The sequence below is a fragment of the Capra hircus genome, chromosome 3 (assembly GCF_001704415.2).
Source record: "Capra hircus breed San Clemente chromosome 3, ASM170441v1, whole genome shotgun sequence".
NCBI lineage: Eukaryota > Metazoa > Chordata > Mammalia > Artiodactyla > Bovidae > Capra > Capra hircus.
In genome coordinates this window covers 88942376-88967729 of record NC_030810.1, presented here as the reverse complement: position 1 = coordinate 88967729, position 25354 = coordinate 88942376, and the positions used below count along the sequence as shown (strand labels likewise).

The window sequence follows — 25354 nt, the reverse complement described above, 5'->3', positions numbered from 1 at the left end:
CCCTGTAGGTGTTATTTACTTTTAACTTTTTATCATATTCAAGTAAATTTTTGTTAATCATGTTAAATCTGCATTTTCCTTTGCCATTTTTCCTTTTCACAATTTGGTTTATAACTACTAAGGAGTGCATATTGGTGAATTAAAGCAAAAGACTGGCTTTAGGAGTGAAAGTTCTGCTGTAAGGAAGTCAGAAAGCTTCTGGTGTATTATCTGGTCTCTTATTTAGAGAAAGTTTATAAATGTATATGCAATAAATAAATAAATATATAATAAAATTTGGTAAAGGCAACAGGACTTGGATTCAGAACACCTGTAATTAGGTGCTGGCTCTACCACTTAGCAGCTGAAAGACTTTGGACTTCTTAACCTTACTCAACTCTCCTAAGCTATAAATAACCGCATTTCTGAGGGCTTACCATATGCCAAGCATGACTCCAGGAATTTCACTTTTGTCAACTTATTTAAATACAACTCTATGATATTATAATCACCACTTTACACAAGAGAAAGCATGTAACCTAGAGAGGTTAAATAACTCATTAAAATTCACACACAATCAGCAAATGGCAGAACCAGGATTTGAATCTAGGCTTTCTGACTCCAGTGCCCTCATCCTGGCTCCTAATCACTCTATGATCGCTTTCATCTTTAAAATGGGAATGATATCATTTATCTCATAGGTGTGGGGAAAGGATGAAAGGAAGCAATATACATGAAAGAATTTTATTGTGTAAAGTGGCAAAGATGAGGAAGAGTACTATTAAAGATTCTTATTCTGAATATCAGCAAGAAATCAAAAATACTGTATGACTTACTAAAACAAAAAAGATGGGAAATTCTTTACCACATACACTGAGAATTAAAATTCTTATGGTAACCTGTTAAAAGTACCATTGAGATAGCCCTTAGGCTCCAGCTATCTGGCTGGAAAAAGTCTGTCTCAGGCTAGAAGAATATACAATTTATTCCATGAAAATGACAACATAAAGCATGATCCCAAATCAGTTAAATATGCACATTTAGAAGCCCCAAGAAAACAAGAGACTCAGTTTGTCTTTCTCCCTTAGTCTTGCCACTGCTTCCTCTTCTGTGTAACAGACACAGCTTATATCCCTCGTGGTGTTATACCATACCTACCCACTTCCTTTTTCTATCCAAATCTTCCAAGCCCTGTGGGGTGCATTTCAAGTCCCAACTTCAAAGTTATATCCAGTAACTCATGCCTATAGTCTTCTTTATCTAACCTCTTATTACTTCTTTTACAAAAACTACTTAAGTCTTCAGTTATGTTTTCTATCGTTGAGATGGAACTCTCATACCGTAAGATAGTTTAAATTACATTCACAAGGTTGTACAATGATTCACCACTATCTAATTTCAGAACATTTTCACCACTCTAAAAAGAAAACCCCCATGTCCATTATTTACTTTCTACCCCATCCCCTACCCCTAGCTTCTGGAACCATCAATCTACTTTCTGTCTCTATGGATTTGACTATTCTTGGAGTCATGAAACAACAGAAGTATGTGACCTTTTGTCTGGCTTCTTAATGTTTTTCGTGGTTCATCCCTGTTGTAGCATGCATCAGTACCCCATTTCTTTCTATGGCTGAATTTTCCACTGTATGGCTACACCACATTTTGTTTATACATTCAATGGTGAGTTGCTTCCACTTTTTGGCTATTATGACCAATAATGTCATGAACACAATGTACAAGTTTTTATGTGAACCTGCTTACAATTCTCTTGGGTATACACCTAGAAGAGAATTGCTGGATCATATGGTAACTCTAAGTTTAACTTATTGAGGAACTGCCAAAGTGTTTCCCACAGTGGCTATATCATTTTATATTCTCACCACATCCTTGTCAACAGTTGTTACTGCTCATTTTTTTGATTACAGATATCCTAGTGAGTGTGAAATGGTATCTTATTGTGGTTTTGATTTGCATTTCCTAACGTCTCTGGTTATTCTTTATGTGATATATTTCCTCTAATTTATAGTCAGCAAGCTTTTCCTATAAAGGGCCAGACAGTAAATGTTTCATGCTTTGAGGGCTACATATGGTCTATGCTCCATATTCTCCTTGGTTTTTTTGTTTGTTTTTCAAACAACAAAAGCAAAAGCCATGCTTAGCTTGAGGACCATACAAAAATGAGCCTCGGACTATAGTCTGGCAACCTTTACTCAGACTGTTTCATAACTAGCCTGGCCTTTCCTATCAATGTCAATTTTGTTGAAAGCAAAGACCAGACTATTTTATATTCCTTCACAGTGATCTGCACAGTTCAGTCACTCAGTGACGTCCGACTCTTTGCGACCCCATGGACTGCAGCGTGCCAGGGTTCTCTGTCCACTAACTCCCGGAGCTTGCTCAAACTCATGTGTATCAAGTTGGTGATGCCATCCAACCATCTCATCTTCTGTCGTCCTCTTTTCCTCCTGCCCTCAATCTTTCCCAGTATCAGGGTCTTTGCAAATGAGTCAGTTCTCCTCATCAGGTGGCCAAAGTATTGGAGCTTCAGCTTTAGCATCAGTCCCTCCAAAGAATTTGGAGGACGGATTTCCTTTAGGATTGACTGGTTGATCTCCTTACTGTCCAAGAGACTCTCAAGAGTCTTCTCCAACACCATAGTTCAACAGCATCGATTCTTCGGCACTCAGCCTTCTCCATGGTCCAGCTCTCACATCCATACCTGACTACCTGACTCTGATCTGCAGAGTCCACAAGTACAAAAGCAGAGGTTTTAAAAATACTTGAACTGACCTTTTAGCACAAAGAATATCCCCAATTAAAAAAATATCTTCCCACAGGTATTTACACAATATAAATAAAGCATACTAGTTATCCTAAAACTACAAATAAGATTAGAATTATAGTAATATACTATGGCAGAACTTGTTATTTGTTCCTCTAACTTACTAGCCATAAAACAAAAGGTATATATATATACTTTGGCAAATGTGAAAACCCAATAATTTCAACAGTTTGAGTTTTACATTCTGGAAATTATAGGTTGATCACAAAGAAGGAATTAATTCTACATAGAAACTCCTGGACAAAGAATGAAAACTAATGTATCAGGGAGCAGACAGCTAGTTATTTATCTCTGGAAGTCACTGAACTTCTTCCAAGTCCAGATTTCTCATCTTTAATAGCAGAAGTGATTTCATCCGTCCTACCTTTCCCATAAAACTGTGAAGATAAAATGACACAAAGTTTATAAAATTTTATAAAAAGCGCTACAAATAATATGATTCATTTATTGTTAGAAGAATTCTAAGCCAAAACCAAGATTTCACTATTAAAATAAGTATAAACAAGAGTTCTCTGGGTCTTTAGAGTTATAACAAGTATTTTTCCTAACGGTCTGCATGACATCAACATACTCTATGGTGATTCTTCTTTTTTTTAATCTTTCTAAAAGAGGAATGGAAATCAGAACAAACTGGTGTTACATTCTGAGTCTCAAAAAGGTTAACCAAGTGCATAAAAACATTCAGACCAGTTCCCCAGGTCTTAGAAATCTAAGACAACATTCATTCTATGGCATCTTTACTTTATTCTAGCTAAAAGGAATAATATACTAAATATTCCTTTGAACACTAAACTGTCTGCTAAAAATTCATGGGAACCAAACAGTAACTTCAAAGACAAAGCCAGAATCAGCAGTAAAGTTTTGATCAACAGAAAAGAAGGAATAATATAAATATCTAATATTCTACGCTAAGTACCTTTATACAGACCATACCATTTGATTTTTATGAACATAAGGAAGGGGTACTATTATTATTCAGGTTACAGCTAAAAAGTGAGGCTAAGAAAAATATCTTACCAAAGCTCACAGTAATCTGCATAGCAGGGATTAGAATTCAGATAAACTGTGTTTATCACATTTCATTTGGTTAGCAACCAAAGCTAACATTTGGTTAGCAAGCTAACCAAAAACAAAATCTAAGAAAAAGGCTAAATTTCCAAAGCGTGCTTCAATTCTTTTTCTCTCCATATCTGAGTACTACAAAGCTGATTAAAAGAAAGTAGTTAATGACCAGAAGACCATGTAACAAAACAGGGTGATGTCCATGGGATTTCCCAAGCCAAGAATACTGGAGTGGTTTGCCATTTCATTCTCTGTGGGATCTTCCCAACCCAGGGATCAAACCAAGGTCTCCTACATTGGCAGGCAGATTCTTTTCCACTGAGCCACCAGGGAAGCCCACCTTAAGTATTATTAAAGTCTTGGGGCGCAGGGTTCAAAGAGAGACACTACATCTACAATTAAACATCTACAATTAAATTTTCTAGAAGTTACAATCTTAGATCTAAAGCCTTGTTTCTTTCTTTTTTTTAATATAAATTTATTTATTTTAATTGGAGGCTAATTACTTTACAATATTGTAGTGGTTTTGCCATACAAGCCGTTTCTAACAATGCCTTTTCACTGGCTAGAAGCGAATAATTGAAACATTAGCCTGAATCAATCTGTAAGGCATACCAAACAGAGCAAACATCAACCATACCTTGCTATCTAGATTAATACAGAAAAAAAACAACAACAATAAAACAATGGTCCCCAGTGCCACAAATATCTATTATGTTTATCTACTATAAATGAGACACTGAGAGACAAAGGAAGATAAAACCAGTTACCCAAATTTAACAACAAAAATATACTATAATCCCATTTTTCAAAGTGTTGGTTTGATCAACTTACCAATTATATAGACTGTAGATAACAAAAATTGCTAGAAAAAGCCAAATACTTTTCAGAAAAGCAAACTGGTTCTGTGTTGAGAAGGTGCTCCACTTTGAGGGATGCAACCATTTTTTAATTCTCTTAGTTTGCATTTGCTGACATTTATTTACAAATTCGGCGCCAAGTGAAAAAAATAATAGAAAAGGAAATCAGATGGAGAACTTAAAAGACAGACAGACACATGCTGTCTTTCCAAATCAGAAAAAAACATCTCCAGCTCTAACTGGCAGAGCTCCCCTACTAAATTGACAGAAGTATACTAGTGGATACAAACAGGTAAAAATGAAAAAATCTGCCAAATTAATGTTACATTATGAGAGGAAAGAGGAAGAATAGGAAAGGATCTGGTCAGTAACTAGAATTCTGTCAAAACTAGGGTGGTGGAGCATAAAAAAGGAAACAGAGACGCTTACTATTAGCACACAAAAATGGAATAAAAAGTATTGTGCAGTCCAGATATGACTCAAATATTCACTGGAAGGACTGATGCTGAAGCTGCAGCTCCAATACTCTGGCCACAAGAAGCAAAAAGCCAACTCATTAGAAAAGACCCTGATGCTGGGAAAGACTGAAGGCAGAAGGAGAAGGGGACAACAGAGGAAGAGATGGTTGGATGACATCACTGACTCGATGGATATGAGTTTGAGCAAAGTCCAGGAGACGGTGAAGGACAGGGAAGCCTGGCGTGCTGCAGTCCACAGGGTTGCAGAGTTGGATACGACTAAGCGACTGCACAACACTAAGAGTTACTGGTGACCGTCTAAATTAGTATCTTTTTTCAATACTTGGCGTGGTATAAACATACCTGTGTGTGGGTGTGTTCTGTAAGAAGCTCCACAGCACAGATTTTCCACCTCACTGAAACTTCTGATACCGTCATCCCTTCGTCATCTCACAATCATCTCCTTTCCTTCCCTCCTAAACCTGGACTCCAAGAGTGATCATCAGTGCAGCTTAATAGTAGCTAAGGACAGACACTGAACCTAACTTCCTGCGTTGTGAAGTCCAGCTCTGACACTTGCTCTGTAACCTCAGCAATGTCTTGACCTGTCTGTGCCTTAGTATCATCATGGGGCAAACAGTACCTACATCACAGGGTTATTTTGAGTAAATGTGTTAGTATCTTTAAAGCAAACTTATAAATATGCCTACCATAGAGGAAGGGCTCTAGAAGTGTTTGTTCTTTATCATTATCACCATTTTTGTCTGAGTTATTCTTTGCCTTGAATATCCTGAATATTCATTTCAAGGACTGATGCTGAAGCTGAAACTCCACAGTTTGGCCACCTGATGTGAAGAACTGACTCACTGGAAAAGACCCTGATGCTGGGAAAGACTGACGGTGGGAGAAAGGGACGACAGAGGATGAGATGGTTGGGTGTCATCACTGACTTGATGGACATGAGTTTGGGTGGACTCCAGGAGTTGGTGATGGACAGGGAAGCCTGGAGTGCTACAGTCCATGGGGTCGCAGAGTCAGACATGACTGAGTGACTGAACTGAACTGATGGTTAGATGTATGTGTCAATCTGGTTAGGCTGTGTGTGTGTGCACGCTAAGTCACTTCAGTCATGTCTGACTCTTTGCGACCCCATGGACTGTAGCCCACCAGGCTCCTCTGTCCATGGGATTCCCCAGGCAAGAATACTGGAGTGGGCTGTCATTTCCCCCTCCAGGGGAATCTTCTTGACCCAGGGATCAAACTTGTGTCTCTTGTGTCTTCCGCATTGGCAGGCAGGTTCTTTACCGCTAGTGCCACCAGGAAAGCCCAGTTAGGCTACAGCAATCAGTTATTCAAATAAACACTAATCTAGGTGTTGCTGTGAAGGTGTTATGTGAATGTTGCTAACCATCACGTAAAGGAGATTATTAATAATGTGAGGAGGCCTCACCTAATCAACTGAAAGCCCTCAAGGGACAAAAATGATGTTTCACTGAAGAAACTGTTGCCAAGAATTTATGCCTAAGTTTCCAGCTGGTATGCCCTATAGATTTTGGACTTGCCTATCCCCAAAATCATATAAGCCAATTCCTTGAAATAATTTTTTAATTTTTATACACACAGAGAGACAAAATGCATATGTGTATATGTCTAATGTGTGTGTGCACATGTATCCTACTGGTCTGTTTCTCTGGAGAACCCTGACTAATACAAATATCTGCTGTTTACTGATGCTGAGAACAAGATAAAGTCTGTTTCTGTTGCTTGCAACCAAAGAACTCCAAGTACAGTTATATATGTCACCACTTGAGAAGGAGAGTCCACAAAGATCTCACTGTTCAACCACATGCCAATAGTTTAAGATCAAAGTTGTAGGCAGAAATTTTATTTTATTTTATTTTTAAAAAATATTAATTTATTTATTTTAATTGGAGGTTAATGACTTTACAATATTGTATTGGTTTTGCCATACATCAACATGTATCCGCCACAGGTATACATGTGTTAAATTCTAAACCTAATGGCAATAAAACTCATTTTCTAGACTCCTCCAAAGTACAGAGAAACTAAAGAATGAAGGCATACTTAAGAAAAAAAGGGTGTCTAAAACAGCTGTTAGAATGTTCAGGCTCCTTTACACTAGTTCAGTCTACTACCTGTTTTTGTGTGGCCTATAAACTAAGAATAGTTTCCACATTTAAAAAATTTTTTTGTTTTAATAAAAAGAAAAAAATTTAAAGAAAAACAGTATTTTGTGACACGTGGAAACTACATGAAATTCAAATTTCAGTGTTCATAAATAAAGTGGACATGGCTATGCACGTCTGTTTACGTATGGTCTATGGCTGCTTTGCCTGTAACAGCAGAACTGAGTACTGCCAACAGAGTCAGTGTGATCCTAAAAGCCTAAAATATTCTGTCTCTTTACTGAAAAATCTCTGCTGATCCCCAATCTAGTTTCTCAGAAAAACCACAGCCTATCTTTGGGACGAATGGGCAAGAAAAGGGCAGGAAATGTTAGAAAAGAGGATATAAGAAAAGGAATAAATTAATTGCAGGTATACGGTTTTGAAACCTTATCATGCACAAAATACTGTTTGCAGCACTTTACATATATTAATATTTTTAATACTTACAACAGTCTTATGAGGTGGAGACCATGACCCTAATTTTATAGATGAGGCAGAGAGGCTAAAACAAACCTGCCTAGCTCAACAGACATAAATTACAGAACAAGGACTACAACCCAGGCTGCTTGGCGTTAGCATCCACGCGGTTAACCACATCATACTGCTTTATCACTCATCTTCTTGTCTGTCTAATCTGCACAGTACTAATGATGCTGATTTTCCTTAAAACTAAAGTACTACAAACTATGTAACTGAACCAACACTGGAATAAATGAAAATGTTTGTGGCTGTATATTTATTAGAGAACTTGAGGGACGACCGACACCTATGCCTGTCTTCTTTCTTGAAGACAGGAAACTCAGGAAGATGCCCCCCTGGATTTAATCACTGCCTTCCCCAAACTATACTTGAAGTCAAAAGCTCAGGCAAGCTTCTATATGGAGGCCAAGATAAAGCATGTTCTCCTCCCACATGTCTTGCCTCATCAGGACCAATTAAATAAGAATCTGGACGGTGGAGCCGTGATGCTGATATTTCTTAAACTTCTCAGTTAATTCTAATACACAGTCTCACAGGGTTGAGACCTGCCACACTACATTTCTCTCCTTTCAAGGAGAAGAGCGGTGATCGAAAGAAAAGAGCACTGGTGAGGGGAGGGGCAAAAGCAGAGATGGGGAAAACGGACAAAACTTATCTTCCCAGAATGGAGCTTTCATTCAGTACCATAGCATCCCAGCAAAGTGCATTTCTAAGTCTTCGTGTATCAACTACATCTAAAAACTTAAAATAAGCCAAAAATAAGTAGGTATGAAAATAAAACTAAATGTTTTTATATATGCATGTATATACAGAAATTTCTATAAGATACACAGCAAACAGATAACCATTATTTTTGCCTTATCTTTATTTTTTACTTGATCTTTGTTTTTGTCAACTTGGATTTCTTTTTATAATGTATTATTTGATTACTTAAAAATAATTTTTAAAGTGTAACTAAAAAAAAAGGATGTTCAAGGATTACTTTAATTATACTTTGAATATGAAAATAACTACATAAAGAGCCAGTAAAAGTTACTTGGTACCCTCCTGGAAAGCAGTCTACTTCTTGTCAGTGGTCTCCCCAACTTCTATGTGCAGCAGAGATGTATATTCTAACAAATCTATTAAAGAATCTTTTCCACCAGATGACTATTAACTAATTAAAGTCTTACTGGTACTAATTTATCACAGTACCTAGTGAGGGGAAAATATTTTAAATAATAAAAAATAATAAGGGCTTCCCTGGTGACTCAGTGGTAAAGAATCTGCCTGCCAATGCAGGAGACAAAGGTTCAATCTCTGCTCCCACAGACCCTACGTGTCTTGGAGCAACCAGCCTGTGCGCCAAAACTACTGAGCCTGTGCTCTAGAGCCTGGTGGCTGCAAATACAGAGCCCACGTGCCGCAGCTACTGAAGCCCGTGCTCCGCACCTGGAGAAGCCACCACAGTGAGAAGCCTGCGCTCCGCAACTAGGGAGCAGCCCTTGCTCACCACACTGGAGAAAAGCCCACGCGCAACAGAGACCCAGCACAGCAAAAGGCAACACAGAAATAGAACTGTAAATAGCAACAGTAAAATGGAAATGCTTCAGCGTTTTACAAACACAAATATCTATTACACATTCTAATTTTTATAATCATTTATAATGATCTCACATTACAGTTAAAATCAAATCTCCCCTTTAAATGCACTATTCATTTAAATGAATCTCAAGTTTGTAATATGGCTTCAGAAACAAAGTAGGCAATACGGGTAGTAAGACAACATCCAAGCAATCACACAGGCTTGGCCAAAGGTCTAAAGTCATAGTGAGTTAATGTTCAAGCACATCTTGTCATTTGTTTGCTACTGCGATTCTCAGTAAAAGACCCAGCTTCATGTACATTCACACAGTGTTTAAGTTTATACTAAAGAATAAAACCTCAAACCTGGTTAAATGCTAAGTAAGCCTCAACAGATAAAACCACATCTGAGATGTCTATTGGTAAAGAATCTGCTTGCCAATGCAGGTAGACGTAAGTGACGTGGGTTCCATCCCTGGGTCGGGAAGATCCCCTGGAGGAAGGCACAGCAACTTACTCCAGCATTCTTGCCTGGAGAATCTCATGGACAGAGGAGCCTGGTGGGCTACAGTCCACGGGGTCGCAAAGAGTTGGACACAACTGAAGCGACTCAGCACGCACACACACTGAAACATAACTGCAAGAAAAACCAGACCATGAAGGAACATGGTTGGTTTTCATTTGGCTAGAACCATGACCCAAAGCAAGGCCTTTGTAATGAGCTTAAGCTAGCTGTGGTAAGAACTTAACTCCAACTCTTAGAAAACAGTCCTCTCTGAATCACCTAGGTACCGAATATCATTTGTTGTTCAGTTGCTCAGTCATGTCCGACTCTTCGTGATCCCATCGGCTGCAGTACGTCAGGCTTCCCTGTCCTTCACTATCTCCCAGAGTTTGCTCAAACTCATGTCCATCGAGTCAGTGATGCCATCCAACTATCTCATCCTCTGTCGTCCCCTTCTCCTCCTGTCCTCAATCTTTCCCAGCGTCAGGGTCTTTTCCAAAAAGCCAACTCTTCACATCAGGGGGCCAATACTGAATATCATGTATTCTATTCATTATCATTCACTTTTAATGTAGTGGTGAACATGGTACTCTCAGAAGAGATTCTTCTTGACAGAGGTAAACTAAGTCTTCCAGAACATTAAGAGTGTTTTAAAGTCTCGCTCAAAAATGTCTTAGGGAGTTCCCTGGCAGTCCAGTGGTTAGGACCCCACACTTTCACTGCTGAGGGCATGAGTTCCCTGGGCATGGAGTTCACAAGCCATGTGGTACGCCCAGAGTGGGTAAAAAAAAGAAAAAAACAAAAGTACGTCTTAAGAAAAAAGTTAGGTTACAGTTAGTAAGTAGGGTCAGAAACAACATTTAAAGATTTGGGTAATGGTGTGAGCAGTTAAATTTAAATGAGAAACTATCTCAGAAAAAAATGTCTTAAAAGCCTAAAAACATTTCTACTTTGAAAACCAAAGTGTAATTCTTTCACAATGTTTAATGGATCTATTCTCATGTACTTTGAACTTTAGGAAACTAAACTTCTGAAAAAATGTAAGCAGAAACAGCATATATTATGAGATACTTAAAATAAGGGCATTACCAAAAATGTAGCAAGAGAGATATTATATGTCCTTTTAAAAGGAATAAAAGTTAGATAACAAAGAGAGTACATATCCAAGATATTTCAATCAATAAACCAAAGATTAAAATAAATGCTGGACAGGAGTGCTGTGGTTCCAAGTATTTCCACAGAGCTCACAGCATGACAACTTGTTCGTCCACTGTGCAACTCAGAGGTGCTTTCAGAATTCTGAATTATTGCCAGGCACTGAAAGTTCTCAAGCCTAAATATGTGAGTCCTCAAAAATTTGTATTATTCTAGTTAAAATACATTTACTTGTCTTCTTAAAAAAAAAAAAAAGGAAAACTTAGCCAAACTTAAAACAGTAACTCAGAATCTGAACAATATACAAAAGCACATCTGCCTATTAAAGAAACCTTTACTATTTCCAGACATGAGAGCACAACACTATAAAGTGTAGTACTGAAAATCTAGTGCCAACATCAGAGCAGGTAAATAAAAGATGAAAAAGAGAAAGCCTAAAGAGACTCAAGCATATAATGCCATTTCAATTCTTAAATGACCCAGCAATTCCACCATAAATGGGAATTTATGAAACAGAAAAACACAAGCAAACAAATACGTATGCCAGAAACAATCACACACACACAAAAAAACAGGAAACAAAAGGCCCTTCAACAGAAGAATGGATAAATGTGTACAGTAATTCAGTAAATACTCCAGAAAGAAATGAGATAAATTACAAGAGTCATATGAAAAGATGACCAAAATGCCTTGGACAAAAAAGAAAAAACAACTTGCCACAGTTAAAGTTCAGCCTATTAATCTTTTTCAAAAGATACATAGATACAAGTTTATAAACTATGTATGTTAGAATATATACAGGAAAAAGCTAGATAAATATTCATATTACTAGTGGTTGTCCTTAGAGAAAGGAACTTTCATTAAGTTATACATACCAAAAATATTAAGATATACAGAATAAAATAATTCTATTTCTTGGAATTCATCCTAGGGAAATAAGTAAGAATGCCTGGAGAAATTCAACTACAATGATATTCAAAAAAGTTTTTATTATAAAATATTGAAAGCTATAGGGAATAAGATTTTTAAATGATGGCAAATTCATGTAACAGAGTATTTACTATCTATTGTTATTATTTATCCAATAAATACTAAAATATATTCACCTTGACAAAAATGTCACAATATACTTTTTAAAAGGAGCATGAACTATTATGCATCTGATTTCACTTTCTGAAGGAAAAAAGGTATGTACTGAAAACCACTGGGCAAGATGTTAGTAAACATTAACAGGGTGGGAGGTAAATGAAGGGTGATTTTCCTTTTAGTTTATTGCACTCATTCCAACAAGGGCACTATCACTCCTAAAGGGGTAAAAAAATCTTTACCTTTTAGTGTATAAAGAAAAAGATTAACATACAGTAAGTAAACAAACATACAGAATACCCATGGTATTAAAATTTCATGAGGGGAACAATTAGGCAAAAACATACAAAGACTAGACTGAGGGAAGCAAGTGATAATGATAAGAAAGGCTAAGAAACTATCTCATCGGTACTCTCACTTTTTTCTACAATGAACCAGGTATTACTTGAGTCTGAATAAGTAATATTTGTACACTGACTGAACTACCGAAAAGGAACATACTATGAAAAGTTAACATTAATTTTTGTTAGTAAATATAAAGTTTATTCCTATAGTCTCAAAGTTTCAAAAATACAGCACAGAGTTCTAAACACACAATGTTAAAGTAACAACACAGAGGGGCTTCCTCAGTGGTCCAGTGGCTGAGAATCCGCCTGCCAGTGCAGGAGACATGCGTTTGACTCCTGCTCTGGGAAGGGGCCACGTGTGGCAGAGCAACTGAAGCCCATGAAAGACAGTGGAAGTGGAAGTGTTAGCTGCTCAGCTGTGTGGGACTCTGCAACCCCATGAAAACTGTGTTGGTAAAGAATCCGCCTGTAACGCAGGAGACCCCGGTTCAATTCCTAGGTGGGGAAGATCCCCTGGAGAAGGGAAAGGCTACCCACTCCAGTATTCTGGCCTGGAGAATTCCATGGACCTACAGTCCACATGGTGGTAAAGAGTCGAACAGGACTGAGCAACTTTCACTTTTTTTCACTTTGCAATCCCATGGACTGTACCTGCCAGGTTCCTCTGTCTATGGAATTCTCCAGGTAAGAATACTGAAGTGGGTAGCCAATGCCCTTCTCCAGAGGATCTTGTCCACCCAGGGACTGAACCAGTCTTCTGTATCACAGGCAGATTCTTTACCATCCGAGCCACCGACTAAGCCCTTAGGCCACAACTACTGAGCCTGTGCTTGAGAGCCTGGGAGCCGCAACCCCTGAAGCCTGAGCACCCGAGAACCAGTGCTCAGCAACAAGAGAAGCCACTGGAACGAGACGCCCGAGCCACAACAGCAGAGAGTAGCTTCTGCTTGCTGTAACTACTAGAGAAAACCCACGCACAGCAATGAAAAATCAGTGAAATCAAGGATAATTAACTCTTTTAAAAGCTAGACCTAAAAAAAGAAATTATAAGAGAAAAAGAAATTGAAAGAGTATTGCATCAGAATCATCTGGGATCACAAGGTTCCTTGACCATACTGCAGATATGATAATAAAATCAACATTTCTAGGGATGAGGCTAGTAGCTTTTATTAAATGAAGCACAATTCTATCATCATACCACTCTATGTAAATATGAAATCCAGACATATATATCCTATTATCCATTATCTCCACTGGGTACAAGGCATTGTGAGGAATATTAAAAAAAATAAGCAAAATTCATAAATTTTGCTACTAAAATAGTCATTTCAGTTAAATCTGCAGAGTGAAGTCACTTAGTCGTGTCCGACTCTTTGCAACCTATGGACTGCAAAATCTGCAAAACCCAGCATTAACTACTGGCCTTCTCAGGCAGGGCAGTATCATTCACAAAGAAATACAAGTTTAGTAAACAAGTAGAAAACAAAAATCACTGCTGGGTAATAATAACTAGGATGCTGTCAGCTACACTCAATTCTCTTTAGTTAATATTGTGTTTGGCATGTCAGCCTTGAAATATACAGAATTCAAAATTTTGCCTACCCCAAACTAAAAATCTCCCGCTAGATACTCTGCGTTTAAAATGTGAAACCACATATGCCAAGATTTACTGTGTATATAAATAATGAATTCCCTGGTGGCTCAGACGGTAAAGCATCTGCCCACAATGCAGGAGACTCGGGTTCGATTCCTGGGTTGGGAAGATTCCCTGGAGAAGGAAATGGCAACTCACTCCAGCACTCTTACCTGGAAAATCCCATGGACGGTGGAGCCTGATAGGCTACAGTCTATGGGGTCGCAAAGAGTCGGACACGACTGAGCGACTTCACTTCACTTCACCTAACTGTACAGGCAATAGTCCCACTTAACTAAAGAAGAATATACTGGTTAGTCAAAATAGGCACAAAGGATTAAGATACTACTTCATTCCCTAGCAACTGTCTCCAATTTCTTACAGACATCAATGCCAACTTTTGGTGGTAGTAATAATGACGGCAGCAATATTTAAGAGCTTTCTGTATGCCAGGCATACTTATTTAATCTTTAAACATGTCTAAGAAATAGGTACTGCTCTTTTTCCGTTCTACAGATGAAAACAACCGAGAAATAAAGAAATGAAGTAACAGCTAGTAGATACTAACATATAAACGTCCATGGATTGTTTGCCTCCTAACCACAAATGCAGTATCAAATGACCAAATATTCAAAGTGAGAGGTGGCATATCATTTATATAAATAAGCTTATACCTTGTGATTAACAATCATCTATAAAACAGTATACAAATGAACGTAACTAAGGCAAACCTGAGTGAGAAGCATCAAAAGTTTTCCCAAGTTATCATACAATAGTACAGTACTTTTCCCTCTTTTCTCACTCACTACACCAAGAAAATGAACTTAAATTTGCCTTAAAGTACAAACTTTATCATTACGCATAATTCCATCTCAGGAATACATTTGTTTAATTCATTTGTAAAGCCTTTAACTCATTTTATCCCCAAAGAACCTTCATTTTTAAAAGCTTTATTAAATTCAATTTCATATTCTATAATGAACTCATCTTAGAACCCAATTATAAAATATATGAACAGTGTATAAAATTCAGGAAATAAAATTTAAAATTAAAAAGAAAAATAAAAATCACCTATAATTCCAACTTCATGATAACTTTGGTCCTTTTGATGTTTCCTTTTCACCTACATTCTACATATCAATAGGAACCTGTAAACATAAGAACTAAAATCGTACTATATAAACACTGTTAATCAACTTTTTCTCTCTTAACAAAAGTGTCTTTTTTTAAATGGTGTGGACAAATGCTATGTGACTGTGTGTGTGTGTGCATGTACATGGGCGTTCAGGAGCATCTGACTCTACCAGCCCATGGCCTGTAGCCCGCCAGGCTCCTCTGTCTATGGAATTTTCCAGGCAAGAATACTGGAATGGGTTGCCATTTCCTACTCCAGGGGATCTTCCTGACTGAGAGACTGAACCCACGTCTCCTGCATCGGCAGATTCTTTACCACCACACCACCTGGGAAGCACATTATATGACTGACTTTCTATAAAACACTGGCTTATAGGATTGAAAAAAAAAAGTTTCTTATATTGTGAAAATTAACCACAAGGTGGAGGGGGGACAGTTGGTCCTTCACATAGTCATCTCTCTTTTTCAAGTACTTGAATACTTTAAAAAAACAATTATTTAAAAATTTTTACTCATTAAATAGGCACTCTCTGCATTACTAAAAAACCTCACTTGTCCATCTTCAGCACACCAACACACAGAAGGCATAAATACATACATATATTATGTATTCCATACATAGTTATGGAAATGTTATGGTTGCCAAAGATCAAAAATGTGACAACCCATGTAGACACAAGCTCAGCCCAGTCCAGTTGAACCTAAACAGAGCCAGCCTGGAACACCACAAAGCAATGATTCTTTACATCCGATGCTTACGGCCTACTGCTTACAGGCAACACAAGCAGACGGCACTAGTGGTGGCACACTCGCAAGCTTGTCCTCCTGATGACAGCAGTGCAAGTCTAAAGCAAAGCAGGAATGACAGACGACTTCATCACCTAACACCCTCCTAGCAATGGCTTCAACTGCAGATTTTGGTTGGTACTTAAACTATAAGGCTGTCACTTTTTCCACGTAAAAACCATGATATTTAAATAGCAGTAAGAAGTTACCATTTATTTAAAATTCAAAAGAATGTTTCACAAAGTTCATCCCAAGTGTGAAACTCCATATTCAAAAGGCACGGGAACTTTTCTTTTAAAGAGTATATATTGCAAAGACTGATGTTGAAGATGAAACTCCAATACTTTGGCCACCTCATGCGAAGAGTTGACTCCTTGGAAAAGACTCTGATGCTGGGAGGGACTGGGGGCAGGAGGAGAAGGGGACGACAGAGGATGAGATGGCTGGATGGCATCACCGACTCGATGGACGTGAGTCTGAGTGAACTCCGGGAGTTGGTGATAGACAGAGAGGCCTGGCGTGCTGTGATTCATGGGATCGTAAAGAGTCGGACATGACTGAGCGACTGAACTGAACTGAAGTATTTCTCCAGTTACGAGTTACTTAAGTTCCAGATCTGTCATATGGATATAAAAGAAACATCATCGAAATAACCTAGTATCTGAAGATCTTAACAAATAAAGGGGAGTATGAGACATAAGATTCACCTTCAAGCTCACTTGTCCATGGTTTTTCTTAAATTAATCTAATATTCTTAAGCAATATATAAAAGTTTCAAGTATACCAACTTTTAGATATACACATCAACAGGGCAAATTGTTGCTTGTACTTTATATGCAAAACAATTTTCTGAAGCGTGAAAATTTCAGGCCAAGGGGTTACACATGTCATTACTAAACTTGATTATATGATTAAAATAAAGAGCAGCAGAATGTAACAGTAGAGCAGTTGAAAACTTATACAGAAATCTAGCCCCCAAACCCCTAAAAAACAAAAAGAGCACTCTGAGGACACCAAGAACCAAAATATCACATAAAGTTATCTTTTATAGACCTGTCATATTATAACCTTAGTCTCAAACTACTAGAAACAAATTTAAAAATATGTCCCATTCTTCACAAAAACAAGGCTCTTCACTCTGTCCAGGTTTATTGTACTTCAGACCCAAACCAACAAGACAGATCCCATCCTGCAAGAAGTAGTGATACTGCCATAAATGATGAGATTCGTCATAACCTCTCAGAAGGTCCCTCTAGGCCACCATATCTAACCTGAAGTGTTCTTTCTACCCTTCAATGTTAATTTATCTCCGAACAGCCCTCATTTCATCAATTTCCTTTCTTTTCTCTTTAGGTGAAAATAAATTTCTTTTCCACAGTCCAGCAAAACAACTTCCATGTGTTATCCATTCCCTTACAGAAAATCCTGTACTAGAATTCTTTCCCTTTTGCAACCCTCCACTAAAATAGTTTCTTTCAAACTCTCAATTATCAGCAACTATTTTCATCTCTTAAGTATCCATTCCTATTAAGAATTCATTTAAATGTTCACTTTAGCTCAGTTCAGTCGCTCAGGTGTGTCTGACTCTTTGTGACCCTACGGACTGCAGCACGCCAGGCCTCCCTGTCCATCACCAACTCCCGGAGTTTACTCAAACTCATGTCCATTGAGTCGGTGATGCCATCCAACCATTTCATCCTCTGTCATCCCCTTCTCCTCCCGCCTTCAATCCTTCCCAGCATCAGGGTCTTTGCCAATGAGTCAGTTCTTCACATCAGGTGGCCAAAGTATTGGAGCTTCAGCCTCTGCATCAGTCCTTCCAATGAATATTCAGGACTGATTTCCTTTAGGATACGATGGACTGGTTGGATCTCCTTGCTGTCCAAGGGACTCTCAAGAGTCTTCTCCAACACCACAGTTCAAAAGCATCAATTCTTTGGTGCTCAGCTTTCTTTCTAGTCCAACTCTCACATCCATACATGACCACAGGAAAAACCATAGCTTTGACTAGATGGACCTCTGCTGGCAAAGTAATGTCTCTGCTTTTTAATATGCTGTCTAGATAACTTTTCTTCCAAGAAGCAAGTGTCTTTGAATTTCATGGTTATAGTCACCATCTGCAGTGATTTGGAGCCCAAGAAAATAAAGTCTCTCCCTGTTTTCATTGTTTCCCCATCTATTTGCCATGAAGTGATGGGACCAGGTGCCATGATCTTAGTGTTCTGAATGTTGAGTTTTAAGCCAACTTTTTCACTCTCCTCTTTTACTTTCATTAAGAAGCTCTTTAGTTCTTCTTCGCTTTCTGCCACAAGGGTGGTGTCATCTGCGTATCTGACGTTATTGATATTTCTCCCAGCAATCTTGATTCCAGCTTGTGCTTCACCCATCCCAGTGTTTCTCATGATGTACTCTGCATAGAAGTTGAATAAGCAGGGTGACAATATACAGCCTTGATGTACTCCTTTCTTGATTTGGAACTCTGTGGTTCCATGTCCAGTTCTAACTGTTGTTTCCTGCCCTGCATACAGCTTTCTCAAGAGGCAGGTCAGGTGGTCTGGTATTCCCATCTCTCGAGAATTTTCCAGTTTGTTGTGATCCACACAGTCAAAGGCTTTGGCATAGTCAATAAAGCAGACGTAGATGTCTTTCTGGAACTCTCTTGCTTTTTCAATGATCCAATGCATTTTGGCAATTTGAACTCTGGTTCTTCTGCCTTTTCCAAATCCAGCTGGAACATCTGGAAGTTCATGGTTCACGTACTGTTGAAGCCTGGCTTGGAGAATTTTGAGCATTACTTTACTAGCATGTGAGATCATTTAAATGTACTCTACACTTAATTAATAAAATATTAATTTATTTGAAAGGTTAGATCTCATACTGCTGTTCTGCCTGAGTATTAATATCAGTTGGAGAAAAAAGTCCCATTATGTAATTTTTTTAACCCTACTAACCATAAATGCCCCCAAAATACTGGATCATATTTTTGAACAAATCACACACTATGATATACTAGTGGTGGTGGTGGTTTAGTTGCTCAGTCGTGTCCGACTCTTTCAGACCCCATGGACTGTAGCCCACCAGGCTCCTCTGTCCATGGGATTTTCCAGGCAAGAACACTGGAGTGGGCTGCCATTTCCTTCTCCAATGATATACTAGTAGAAGACAGAAATACACACATACTTCCCCCACAATGAAACAGAGATTAGATGGACAACACATGTTGGCTGCATAAACAGTTTGATTACTGTTGTTCATTTCAAAAAACTAAACTTTTAAACAGTTAAAATTTAAGTGATGCAAACAGAACCAAAAGAAGATGATATCCTGAATACGAATGGAAAAATCTGAGCAAATTTCCTTTAAGCTGAAAACATTAGGGACTACTCAAGTAGTCAGAATCTTAGTGAAAATCACACTTTCTGGGTTTCTGGTCTTTATTTCTCTCAGAATTTTTAATGTGTGATTTGTTTTAAGCAATTTAAGCCTCATGGGGAAGTGAGTTTTGCAGAGGAAAAACATAGGTGAAGTCAGTTATTTTTGAAGAGTTTTCTAGACTCATCTAGAAGAAAGAGTGTGCTGCACTGAAGACTAGAGGGAGAGGCAGTCTTCTGTCGTTCGCCTACTCATTGATTCATGTGTGCATGAAAGACACAAATATTTACTGGCCTCTCATTTTGTGCTTTGTACTGCTGTAATCCTTTCTTCTCAAAGTTTGCTGTCAACATTATCCTCTACAATTAAGAGTTTGTGGGACTTCTGTGGTGGCACAGTGGATAAGAATCCACCTTCAAGTGCATGGGACATGGGTGCGATCTCTGGTCTGGGAAGATTCCACGTGCTGTGGAGCAACTAAGCCCGTGCACAACTACTGAGCCCACACTCTAGAGCCGACAAGCCACAGACACTGAGCCTGCATGCCACAACTGAAGCCTGAACACCTAGAGCCCGTGCTCTGCAACAAGAGAAGCCACCCCAACGAGAAGCCTGCGTGCCCCCAAGGAGAGTAGCTCCCACTTGCCGCAATTGGAGAAAGCCAGCATGCAGCAATGAGGACCCAGTGCAGCCAAAAACAAATAAATAAAATTTTTAAACAGAGTTTGTACATTTTCATATATATAATTACTTTGGGTTTCATCATCCTCAAAAAATGAACAATATTTATTTCACAGATTTGATATACAGATGAAATGGGATGTAAGGGCTTTACCTTCAAAAAAAAAAAGTTCCCTTTTCCTTCTAAATCTCTCTAGAAATTGGGACATTTAACAGTAGTTCTCAAGCTAACTAACTACGAAAAATCTTTTATTCTCCACAGATTCCAGGTCTTCAAAGAGTTCTGTCTATCAAATGCACTGATATTTTATTAACTAGATATATAATGGCTAACAAGAATTCTCAAACTGTCAAAGACATAAAAAGTAATGAAACTCAGTGCTGGGTTCCTGAGGCATAAGCACAATGTTTCATTTCATTAACAGCCTGCAAATCACCACAATGCATGGTAAGGATAGTGTGGCAATTAGTCCCAAAGATTTGAGTTAATATAATTACTGGCCAAAGATACATAGTATTGCACCTGTGTAAGTCTATTGAGAGCAAATACTAAGCTTTTTGCAGCATTAAAAAGAATCCATTCCTATTTCTGCAGACCCCTGGGGAAAACACAATTTATGTATAAGTTAGTGATTTTCTACGTCTGGAAAAATACTGGTTACCCTGCAGATTTGTTTCAAGCCAGATTCATTAGTAACACTATCTTCAACATCAAAAGTTGTACATATTTATCTATAAAGGTAGGTAGTGCTATCCTGTGTACTTCCTTTGCTTTCATAAAAGCAAAATCCAAACGCTTCACCAGAGCCTTATGTGACCTGCCCCTTGCCAACTTCAGCTAGCCGCCTCGCCTCAGCTTACCACTTCTCAGCCATGACTAGCTGCTTCCTACTTTAGGGCTTTTATACCAACTGGCCCTCTTGTCTGGTTAACTTTTCTTGCAGATCATAACATGTCTGGCTTTTTGCAACTGAGGTGTCAGAATAAATATCATCAGGGAATTTTCTCCTCAGCACTCAATCTAAAGCCTTCCATCACTATCATTTCTTCTTGTTATGGCTTCTTCATAGCATCTGTGACCGCTTAAATTATCTGTTCACTTATTTATTTACTATTTCTCTCCAAAACCACCTAACCCCACTGGTATAAAGAATTCCACAAAAGCAGTCTACTCATTGCCCTATCTCCAGTTCCTAAAATAGTACCAGGTAACCAATAATCACTCAATAAATATTTGTTGGCTAACCAGCCAAAGTGTTTAAGATTATTCTGGGGAAGGTCTATGATTTCTTTGTTAAGAACTTATTTAGCATTTAAAACTTATTCAAAAGGAATAAGAAATAATGTTCTTTTGATTTAAAAAAAGAGTTAAGAAATATACACAATAAGCTATTCAACCAGTGGGCTTTATTTTCTTTTATGACAATCCTTTGGGATAGAAAAATATGCAAATCTATTCATGTTTCACAAACCTCATAGGTCACCTCATGCAAAAACTGAGTAAATTTTCTTTTTTTAATTTTAGCTTTAGTGCAGTCTGACATTTAAAACTGACTTTTCTTATAATAATATACCATGAGCTGCTAGCCACTCAATATAATAACATTTTTCCTGCCAAGAAACAAGAATGCTTCTAAGAATGTAAGAAGTACAGACTGGGAAGCCATAGCTGACATCACAGTGACAGCGTCAGCATGGCCCAAATCAGGGAAGATCCTGTTCTCAGCTATGACAGGAGAGAAGGAAGGAAGGAAAGGAGTGATCAGTCCGAGGAAAATCACTGTAGTTCTGATTTTGGTTGACAAACATGAATATCTTCAAATCAATTCAAAACAGAATCAACTGGAATCTTATAGCTTGAGACATTAAATCCCTGCTTTGACTATCTGAGGTCTCTAGTAAAAGAAATAATCACACAGTTCACCAGATCTGGGCTTATATGAGAAAAAAAAGTGTTTGTGGAAAACAAACAAACAAGCAAACATAAAATCCCCAAAACTATATGCTACATTTGCTTATTAATTTAAAAATATTTTCAAGGATACTTGTAAAGTGGAGAGATGTGAATAAAAATAATAATGACTTTATTTCTGAGTTTAGAAAATATTTGGAAACTAAAAGAAACATTACGAAAAGGTATAAAATTCAATGGTTTAAAAAATGCAAACACCCTGAATGTAACACAAGCCTGTATTTACTTTTTTAAAATTGGAGGTTGCTTCTTTTATATAAAAGGTGATATAAAAGGAGACAGTAAGCAGATAATTCACAGCTCATGTGAGTTTACCTCTCAGTCAAAAAGAAATACTAGTATCAATCTTCAGGCTAACTTGCTTACATAGTATTCAACCAAGTGGAAAGCACAGCTAGCACAGAGCTAGAAGCAGGTACCAGAATGACTAAGAACAGCATTTGCTCTTTTTTTTTTTTTAATTAAGAAATTAAGAAGTACTGAAAGCGTTGTTTTTCCTAAAGATCATGTACTTAATTTCCTATTTTTTGCTGTTCCATATTTCACTGTCTTCAACATTATAAGCTGCTTAAGAAGCTATACTTCACTTTTCATCACTTCTGCTCTCAAAACTGATGTTTCTAAAGTCCATTTACATTCATGAAAGCTGGAAAACCACATATAGGAGAATTTTACCTTACAGTTAAGTATTTTAAGATAGAAAGAAAGTCAAGCTGCTTAATTGTGTCATACTCTTTGCAACCCCACAGACTGTATGTAACCTGCCAGGCTCCTCTGTCCATGGAATTCTCCAGGCAATAATACTGGAGTGGGTTGCCATTTCCTTCTCCAGAGGATCTTCCCAACCCAGGAATCAAACCCAGATTTCCCACACTGCAGGCAGACTCTTTACCATCTGAGCCACCATGGAAGCCCTATTTTAAGATAATACCTCCAGCTGCTGCTGCTGCTAAGCCGCATCAGCCGTGTCCGACTCTGTGCAACCCCATAGACGGCAGCCCACCAGGCTCCCCCGACCCTGGGATTCTCCAGGCAAGAACACTGGAGTGGCTTGCCATTTCCTTCTCCAATGCATAAAAGTGAAAGTGAAGTCGCTCAGTCATGTCCGACTCTTCGCGACCCTCTGGACTGCAGCCCATCAGGCTCCTCCGTCCATGGGATTTTCCAGGCAAGAGTACTGGAGTGGCGTGCCATCGCCTTCTCCAGAAATATGTCTAAAAGTGAGGATTCTCTGTTAGCTACGAACTCAAAATGCTAGATAAGTACATTTCTGTAGACTATATATTTGTCAAAGAAATAGCAGAAACATACGCTTTTTACTGATAAAAAACAGGAATCTTTTACCAATCAAACCAATTAAAAACTCAGCAACAAACACAGTGTACAACCAAAGAGTCCTATTTTCTCTCAAAGGTTACACACCTCACTCTATGTAGCCTATTCATTAGACTCAGATTCTTTCTTTTGAATTTCATCTCTAAACTGGATATCTCTGAAGATCTAGAGATCTTCACAATGGCTGATTCCCAGCAACGCCCCCCTAACCTTTCCTCTTGTTTTCTGTTAAACTCTCAGATCTTGGCTTACCTCTCATGTTTATTTTAGTAAAAGGAGATTAAATGCTCCTGTGTGTTTAAAGCAGTCTCCCTGTCTTCAGTCTCTTTCTTCCTCAATTCATTCTGTACTCTGCATCTAGATTCATTTTCAAAAGATGAATGCTCTGATAGGATCTTATTCCTCATATCAAAACTTCCTGTGCTCCCGCATAAAGCCTATACTTCTCAACCTAGCACTCAATGACTTCCATAGTCCCGATCAATCTTTATGCCCTTACTGCCATTATTTTCTAATTACACAAGCCTAGGCTTCTGTCAAATCAATCTTCTGTCCTCCAACTTGCCCTGAACCTTCTATCTTGGCTCATGTCATTCCTACCGCACAAAGAATGCCCTGCACTCCCTCTCAGCTGCCACTGCTCAAGGCCCCTTCGCATCTCTGCATTTATTTATGTAAATAAGGACATACAAAAGATATGCTCTGCCCCACCCAGCAAGTTCAGTTCAGTTCAGTTCAGTCGCTGTCGTGTCCGACTCTTTACGACCCCATGAATCGCAGCACACCAGGCCTCCCTGTCCATCACCAACTCCCGGAGTTCACTCAGACTCACGTCCATCGAGTCAGTGATGCCATCCAGCCATCTCATTCTCTGTCGTCCCCTTCTCCTCCTGCCCACCCTGCCAAATTTTCAAACCCAACAACTGGCAGCTTTTATTAAATGCCTACTATGTGCTCAGCAGTCTTAAACAGTATTTCTAATCCTCTCAACAATCCTATAAAGTAGGTATTATTATTCTCCTTTTACAGATGAGAAACCCAAAGCTCAAAACCATCAAACTATATATTTAGTAGATATCCTCAAACTGTATACTCAGTCAGTTGCCTCAAATCATACACTGAATAAGTGGCAAAGCAAGGATTTCAATACAGGCTGCTTAACTCTACAGCTATTGCTCTAAACACTAAGTTGTGTAGTTTGAGGGTTTTTTAAAGTCTGAATCATGTGACTATCCCTCTCCTCTATCTAAAATAATTTAGTTTTACATATTTCTCTTACACACTATAAAATAAGCCTTCTCATGTTTGTTATTTTAGTAAAGGGAGAAGATTAAATACTATTTCTTTTCAAGAGAAGAACAATACTGAAATTGTAATGTCAAGGAACATCTTTTTTGTCACAAAGATTACTTTTACTAAAATATTTTCAAAGAAATTCATTCTAAGCAACTTTTTCAAAGATGACTGCAAATTAATAATCATACCCTTTGATGTTTTTACAGATTATTAATAATATGAGGATTTTGTGATCACCCCCCAAGAACTGTAATTGGTATCTATCAAATTGGCAAAGGTTGTAAAAACTGACCTACTCAATGCCATTGAAGGTGCAGTGAGACACACATTCATACACAGGGTAACCACCCTTTGATCCAGTTATTCCACTTCTGGGAATCTACCCTAAAGGAAAATTTTAAAAAAAAAAAGAGAGAGAGAGAGATGCAATCAAGTATAAATGTACAAAAATGTGTATCTCAGTGTTATTTAAAATAGTAGTATTATAAAGATCAACCTAAGAGTCCCACACTAGGAGAACAATAACCTGTTCAGAGATAAAAGCAGGATCAAAACCACATTTACAGAAGTATAATTTCAGAGGTTTTTTTTTTTTAATTGAAAAGAAGTAAGAAAGGAG

At 38.1% G+C, this 25354-nt stretch overlaps 1 protein-coding gene across 1 annotated transcript in view; it reads right to left on the bottom strand.

The window, feature by feature from the left end:
- Positions 1-25107, bottom strand: part of RAP1A (RAP1A, member of RAS oncogene family) — a 71872-nt gene extending 46765 nt beyond the window's left edge. The window contains exon 1 of the mRNA XM_013962541.2: positions 25028-25107. The gene's annotated coding sequence lies outside the window, so the exon portion shown is untranslated. The remainder of the gene's footprint in view (positions 1-25027) is intronic.